This window comes from Eptesicus fuscus, chromosome 11 (genome assembly GCF_027574615.1).
Source record: "Eptesicus fuscus isolate TK198812 chromosome 11, DD_ASM_mEF_20220401, whole genome shotgun sequence".
NCBI classification, from domain to species: Eukaryota; Metazoa; Chordata; class Mammalia; order Chiroptera; family Vespertilionidae; genus Eptesicus; species Eptesicus fuscus.
This window is the reverse complement of record NC_072483.1, coordinates 51,032,162-51,038,161: the sequence shown is the minus strand read 5'-3', so window position 1 is coordinate 51,038,161 and position 6,000 is coordinate 51,032,162. Positions and strand designations below refer to the sequence as shown.

Genomic DNA, 6,000 nt, shown 5'->3' with positions numbered 1-6,000 from the left:
AACATTATACCTTAGCTTTGATGTAGCGATAGCTAATCAGTGGTGGCCAAAACTTACAGGATTTATAAGAAAATATCTTTTTACTAAAGGCCCGGTGCACGAAAATTTGTGCACTCAGGGGGTCCCTCAGCCCAGCGTGCGCCCTCTCACAGTCCGGGAGCCCTCAGGGGGATGTCTGACTGACCGCTTAGGCCCAATCCCCACAGACATCCCTGTGGGAGCACACTGACCACCAGAGGACAGCTCCGGCCCCACCTCCCAATTACCCCTCCGCCATAGGTTGCTGCTGCCCCCCCCCCCCCATAGCCATCCCCTCCCTCTGCCCACTGGCACCCACCTTGGCTGGCCTGGCGCCGCCCGCTTGCAGGCCCTTCCTCCTGCCAACCTGTCGTTCCGCCGTTCAGTCAATTTGCATATTAGCCTTTTATTATATAGGATAGCTTTTTAAAAAAGATCACATGAGTTTATTATACTTCTCTCTTCCTTCTACCCATTACTATCCTACCCTCTTCCTCACCCCCACTGCCCCAACACACACAAGTTCACTTGTGCATGTGTTTATAGGCTTTCTGGTGATATGTATAGCATAATATACCAGAATATTGCTACTCAAAATGAGGCCCAGCAGCAGCAGCAGCACTGGCATCACCTGAGAGCTTGTCAGAACTATGGGTTCTAGAGCCTTACCCCCAGAATGTCTGAATCAGAATATGAATTTTAACAAGGATCCCAGGCGATCTGTATATACATTAAACTTTGAGAAGCATTGTCTAAGAATACTGCATACCATGACTCAGTCTCCTTATCTTTCAAAAAACTGTCAATTCATTCACTGGAAAATCTTTCCCCCCTTCCCACTGGAATATACTACTAATTCCGTGATTCTTCAAGTGTGGTCTGAGGACAGCTGAGGTTTTCAGGAGGTCCTTCCTTTTCCACTTACATAGCTCTTGTGAGGCTAGATTCTCGTCATATTCTTCAACCAAAGCAACATAATGCAACAGGTCAAATGCTGAAGAATGCAAATATAGGCATGCCTCTTTTTTAAAAAATATATTTATTGATCTAAGAGAGGAAGGGAGAGGGAGGAAGAGAGAGAAACATCAATGATGAGAGAATAATTGATTGGCTGCCTTCTGCACGGCCCCTACTGGGGACCAAGCCCGCAACCTGGGCATGTACCCTTGGCCAGAATTGAACCCAGGACCTTTCAGTCTGCAGGCTGATGCTCTAGCCCAGTGGTCAGCAAACCGTGGCTCGTGAGCCACATGTGGCTCTTTGGCCCCTTGAGTGTGGCTCTTCCACAAAATACCACGGCTTGGGCAAGTCTATTTTGAAGAAGTGGCGTTAGAAGAAGTTTAAGTTTAAAAAATTTGGCTCTCAAAAGAAATTTCAATCGTTGTACTGTTGATATTTGGCTCTGTTGACTAATGAGTTTGCCGACCACTGCTCTAGCCACTGAGCCAAACCAGCTAGGGCTAAGCATGCCTCTTTTTATTTAACTTCACTTTATTGCGCTTTACAGGTGTTGCATGTTTTACTAAGTGAAGGTAAGACCCTCCACCTGCAAAAAGAATATGACTCACTTTATTGCGATATTCACTTTATTACAGTGTTTGGAACCAAACCCACAATATCTCCCAGGTATGCCTGTATCTTCTATTTCCCTAGGTCACATCCTTTCAGTTATCTTTTTATAATCTAAAAATTGGCCCAGGCTCCTGGTCAGAATCTGTACTTTCTCCTGACCGATGCTGATAATCTAACTCCTCTTAGAAATTTACTACTGTAGAGCTCCTTTCTCAAGGGAGTTTAAGTATTAAAAAGAGGAATTGACCTGAGACTAACAGGGACTCGTAAATCCTAGAGCTTTTGATTGTTCCACCTATTAGGGTGAGCTAACATCCTACAATTGATCTTGGCAGACTCCTAAGGGGACCCATGGTTGTTGGCTACCTTTCAACAGCAGCTTTTAGTCAGCACTTCCCAGCCATGGAGATTCCAGGATCTGCTCCTCTTATAGGAGAGTCCCAGGGTTTGCTTCCTCAAATAGCTACAGGTTGGCTGAGTCTTTCAGCCACTGAACAGCTCAGTATTTGAGAGTATTGAGAGGCTGCCCCTTAATATTCCCTTAATACTTATAGCCAAAGGGCAGCTCAAAGCATTTATCTACCTCTGGAGAAATATCTAAAATATCTGTAGCTCTCAAGTCCTCTAAAGTCCTATGAAAAAAGTAAGCTTATAATACTGCATATTATTACATCCTTGCTATATTTTCTCCGTAGCACTTACTACCACTATTTAAATCTTATTTTCATACTAGAGGCCTAGTGCACGAAATTCGTGCATGGGTAGGGTCCCTAGGCCTGGCTGGCAATCAGGGCCATTCGGGGCCTTCCGGCTGCCGGCCAGGTTCTCCCTTCATTCCGCGCCGCCCCCTGGTGGTCAGCGCACGTCATAGCGAGTGATTGGTCTCCTGGTCGAACTCCCACAGGGACAATTTGCATATTAGGCATTCATATATATATATATTGTCTCACCTTCCCCATGACAGCCTCAAGTGACTTTGTCTTGTTTATAGTTGTAGCCTCAGCACCAGGAATAGTGCCTGCTGACATGTTTATGCTCAATACATCGTGGTGTTATGAGTAAAAAACCATATAGACACAGAGCATCTGATTGACAGTTAACCCAAGAGGCTGCGTCCAAGGTTAGAAGGTACCTAGAAAGAGCAAGTTATTAGTCTAAGGGCCCAGGCCAGTTTTGGTTCCTAGCATAGGAGTTCATGGCTTTAGTGTTATGTGGGCCTCAGGTTGACAAATAGACTAGCCATGAAGGGTAGACACTGAAATACCAGGCAAAATTATTTACGCTAGGAGTGGTTCTATCTATTTTTACTGATAACTTAGTGTGGGGGAAACAATATGTTGACAAGCCCTCTGTCTAGTGCGTGGGATGAGAGAGAGATTGGAGCAGGCATTGATACGAAAGATGAAAATAGAGCCCTTAGGTTCCATTCTCTGTCTCTGGGCTGTTCTCACTGAGGCTGGCATAAACTAATTGGTATGATTTAAAGATAAATACAGCCCTCTAGTTTTTCCCCCCCAAAGCTACACACAGTAAATAAGTTATTTTGGGAAACCAACGATTGGGGGTGAGAGGTGGACAACGGTCCCCCCTGCACTTGAAATTCTCTCCATGGCAATTTCCATAGTGAGAACAGGCACTGAGAGGTAACTATAACATAGGTCATTTTAGCAATGTATAGAAAAACCCTGGGCTGTCAGATATAAGAAAAGATGACCTGCCATGGATAGAAAGTACTAAAAATAATCAACGCTATGTCTAGGGCCACACTGTTTTCATCTCATCTCTCTGATTTCAGGTGGGTGCACACTCATGTCTTGCCTCGTCCACCCTTTTCATGACACACACACACCTGATCTCACTGGCAAAATTCCAGCTAATGCACTGTACTGGGTTGCATCTTGAGGATACCTGTGAAAATGCAGAGTCCAAGGCAGATATAAAGGATGCCCTGGAGTATGTTTAAAGACAAACTAACACCCTAGCCAGTTGGGGTCAGTGGATAGAACATTGGCCTGTGGATTGAAGAGTCCCAGGTTCCATTCCGATCAAGGGCACATGCCCACGTTGCAGGCTCGACCTGTTAAAATGTCCAGTGCTATTACAATTTCATTTATGCCGGATACCATTATTGAATTGCAGGTTCATTAACTCTCAAATACTATCCACCACAATCTCCAACAATTTTAGTTCCACTTTGATTTAGAGATGTTTGTGAGTAAATTTTATGTTAATCCATAAACTGTATTCATAATTTTGTTATGGACTAGAAATTAACAGTTAATAAATGAAAAAACAAGATACTGAAAAGACTTCCCATTTATTAATAGTTAATGCAAATTTTCACAGGGGTCTGATCATACTTCTCAATTTATGCCAGTGTGTATTTATTGAACAATCAGTATCTATACATTTAACATTTAAACATTTAAATTGTATAGATAATCATAGAGCAACATTAAAAGAAATAATTTCAGCACTGTACTTATTTTGGTGTTGTTAGGAGTTTATGTGTGTCAGTGGCAAAGAAAGAAATACAGGGGTGGGCAACAGTAGGTAAATTACCAGCAATCATTATCTAAAAGATAAATCATAAGAAAGGATACAAAATAATAATAAAGAACACAAGTAATACAATAATAATAATACAAGAATAAACCCTGTGTTTTGGTACTCACAACTGTAAACCTACTTTTGCCCACCCATGTATGGTTTTTGTCTCATGTTAATTTAACATTTTAAGCAGTGGGATAATATTGTGGAAAGAGTGCCATTTCTATGCCATATTCTAATTTAGTGTCCTTTGGTCCTCTCTAAAATAGTTGTCGTTTTAAAGGGTTGAAACTATTTCTAATAATATTGATACATAACTACTAAATAAAGGGAAATTGATAATATAGGATACACCAAAATATGGAAGACTTTCTCTTACAAACAAGTTCTTGCATTGTTTTAAATTACGGTGTTATAGTAGAAAGCATTGAATTTCCTTTTCTTAAGTTACTTAAAACATAATTATATGCTACTGTCATACACTAGTAGACGCTTAGTAGCTGGAAGAATCAGTTCTAGTTATAGCTTAGTAAAATTCCAACAAACGCTACTGAGAGCGAAGGCTTTTTCTTTTCTTTCCAGAACTGACTTATCTGACTTTCCCGCTTTAAGCATAGCGGGGCTTGGGGGTTATTTCCGGCAAACTCCGCCTCTTCCAATCTGTTCACCGACGCTGCCCTTCGCAGGCTTCTGGGTGGAAGAGAGGTGGGTTTAGGCGCGCGGCTCCCTGCGCTTCATTCCTTCTTCCTACCCAGGGCCGGGAAGTGACAAAAACGGAAATACGGTGCCCCGGGGCTGCGCTCGGGGCACTCGTCCCCGCTCTCCCTCCGGCCACTCGCAGCTTTCCCTCCCCGCATACGGTCAACTCCTAACCGCGACCTCAACGTGCACCTGCTTTAATGCCCCACACCCAGCCCGCCTCCACCTGCTGCCAATCACAGGCTTCCGCAGGTGCGGTGCTACCAAGACACCCCGGTTTCGGCTCCCTGGTTGCGCCCCCTCCAGATCTGCTTCCCGCCCTTCGTGATCTTTGTCCAATCACCAGCTACCGAGTGTTCCTTGGTCCCCGCCCCCTCAATCCCCGCCTTTCCGAAGTCCCGCCCCTTCCCTTAAACCTGATGGAGTCACTGGACGCGGAGGCGCTCCATCTGAAAGAAGGCAAGGAGGGGCGTGTGCACGGAAGGGAGGGGCCGGAGAAGAAAAGGGGGGGATGCCGGGAGAGGGGCGGGGAGAAGGGTTGTCAATCCGATCTCGCGAGAGAGGACGGAAGCCTGTGGGAGTCCGTGGCCTTTAAAGTGCCGTTCAGCCCTTTCCTCCAAGGGTAGTTTGTAAACACGGCTGAGCTCGGGTCTTCCCGGCGACCGAGAGAAGCATGAATTAGTGACTTAGGCAGGTGAGTAGTGATGGGGAGAGGGCCGCAGGACTGGAGCCTGTAGGGATACGGAGAAAGCAGGCGCTAACATGGCGACGTCGCTCACCCTGGTCCCCACCCCCCGCTTCCCATCACCTCGGGCGCTCCTGCCTCAGTACCTAGCCCTCCGGGCGGTTCTCGGTGCTGCCACCTCCGCGGCCGCACAGCGTCGCCTGCAGGGGCCCGACCGGCGCGGCCGGCCCGTTAGGTAACTGCTCTTCCTCGGCCCGGCCCCTCCCCGCTCGCGCGCTTTCCTAACGCGGAGGAAAAAGGGATAACGGCTCCTCTCAGACCCCTCCCCCCCGATTTATCTTCTTCCGTCAGCTCGGAGGTTCCTGGGCAGCAGGTCGGAGATGCTCAGGTTTCGGGGAGACAGACCTCCTGCAGACCTTGGATGGAGCAGGGAGAGGGTTGTCTCGGTCTCCCCACCCCGGACTCGGAGGTTGGGG

The 6,000-nt window shown here is 46.4% G+C and overlaps 1 protein-coding gene and 1 long non-coding RNA gene across 2 annotated transcripts in view; one reads left to right on the top strand and one right to left on the bottom strand.

The window, feature by feature from the left end:
* Positions 1–1,038: 1,038 nt before the first annotated feature.
* LOC129150694 (uncharacterized) lies at positions 1,039–5,405 on the bottom strand. Its single transcript, XR_008557416.1, has 4 exons — positions 5,256–5,405; positions 4,730–4,830; positions 2,541–2,722; positions 1,039–1,065 (listed from the first exon to the last, which is right to left on the bottom strand). It is a non-coding gene; the product is annotated as an uncharacterized LOC129150694 (long non-coding RNA).
* Positions 5,383–6,000, top strand: part of ATF2 (activating transcription factor 2) — a 93,337-nt gene continuing 92,719 nt past the window's right edge. Inside the window, exon 1 of the mRNA XM_054722958.1 lies at positions 5,383–5,533. The gene's annotated coding sequence lies outside the window, so the exon portion shown is untranslated. The remainder of the gene's footprint in view (positions 5,534–6,000) is intronic.